Below are 1,712 nucleotides of genomic sequence, written 5' to 3' on the forward strand. Positions count from 1 at the left end.
CATTACAAGGCCTGAGGGAGGTAGCTAGTGAGGGCCCTGATTCTCAAGGGAAGGGGGAATCTGTATACTGGCACAAAGGGTTACTGTATAGAAAGTGGACCCCTAAGTGAGGGCTAGAGAGTGAGAGAATACAACAGTTGGTAGTACCCAGAGCCTACCATCTGGCATTTCTAGCCATAGCCCATGATATTCCCTTTTCAGGTCATATGAGCATAAAATATACAGAGAGACGTATTATGCAGAACTTTTATTGGCCTGGGATTTCCAGAGATGTAACAGGGTACTGCAGGACATGTGAGCAGTGCCAAAAGGTAGGTAAGGCAGGAGACACGGTGAAAGTTCCTCTGATGCCTTTGCCTCTGATTGAGGAGCCATTTCAGAGTGAAGCTGTTTATGTTGTGGAGCCTCTGAGTACCCCAAGTTCCACAGGTAAGAAGTATATCCTAGTGGTAGTAGATTATGCTACCACATACCCTGAAGTGGTGACGCTATCCTCCATTGAGACAGAAAAGGTGGCAAATGCTTTGTTAACGATTTTCAGCAGGGTAGGTTTCCCAAAAGAAATGCTGACTGACAAAGGTACCAATTTCATGTCAGACCTGCTGGCTTGTCTATGGAATTACTGTGGGTTGAAGCACCTAAAAAACATCCCCTACCATCCCCAGACTAATTGTCTTGTTGAGAGGTTAAACTCTACACTCAAGTCCATGCTACGGGCACTTGCCCCATATGTTATTTGCTTACAGAGAGTTGCCCCAGGAATCCACAGGTTTTTCAACCTTTGAGTTGCTATATGGGCATAGAGTGAGGAGACCTCTAGATTTGATTTGAGATGAGTGTGAGGGTGAGTGAGAATCCCACAAGGAGTCAGTTGTGGCATATGTTCTAAGCCTCAGGATAAGGCTTAGAGGAGCTCATGGGCTTGGCCCAGGAGAACCTAGCAGAATCCCAACAGCAGAAAAAGGTCTTGTATGACAGGAATGCTCGAGCTAGAGAGTGTGCTGTAGGGCAGCAGGTAATTGTTCTCATTCCTGTCAGACACAGCCAGCTGCAGGCAGTTTGGGAGGGACCCTACAAGGTGGTAAAGAAGGTCAGTGATGTTAACTAAATGGTAGAACTAGAACTACTTGGCAGGAGGCAGGGGCACAAATTGTACCATGTTAACATGATGAAACCTTATCATTATAGGGAGGCCCTTGTACTAAGTATTGGCAATAGAAGGCAGGAAGAGTCTGAGGAGGATCGATGGCTACATTAAGCCAGCCAGCAAAATGCGAAGTTACTAAGGTGGAGCCTAGGGTTGCAAACATATGCTACGACAGTGCAACACCTCAGTGGGGTTAGCAATGCCAGTGCAGATGGGCTGTCAAAATAGGGAATAGGGTAAGGTATTCCCATATAGGCTCAACCCTCTCAAGCAACATTTCTCAAGGGTCACTTGAAAAATTAGCTTGAGTTTTCGGGGGGGGATGACACTGCCATCCCAGCTATCTGGAATTTTGTAAATAATTATGTGTCATTTGTGAATATTTGATTTGATTTCTACAGAACTGTATGTTATGTACTGAGCTCCAAGAATGTAACTACAGCATACCCTGGTGGAACATAGAAGATTAACTTGCAAAACTTAAGAATAGTTGAGGTTAAGGTACCTTATAGCTGGGCCATAAACAAAAGATTTTATCCCTCAGTTTCAGTTCAGTAGCAGACAC

This window comes from Protopterus annectens, chromosome 2.part2 (assembly GCF_019279795.1).
Source record: "Protopterus annectens isolate FY-2018-M chromosome 2.part2, PAN1.0, whole genome shotgun sequence".
NCBI lineage: Eukaryota > Metazoa > Chordata > Ceratodontiformes > Protopteridae > Protopterus > Protopterus annectens.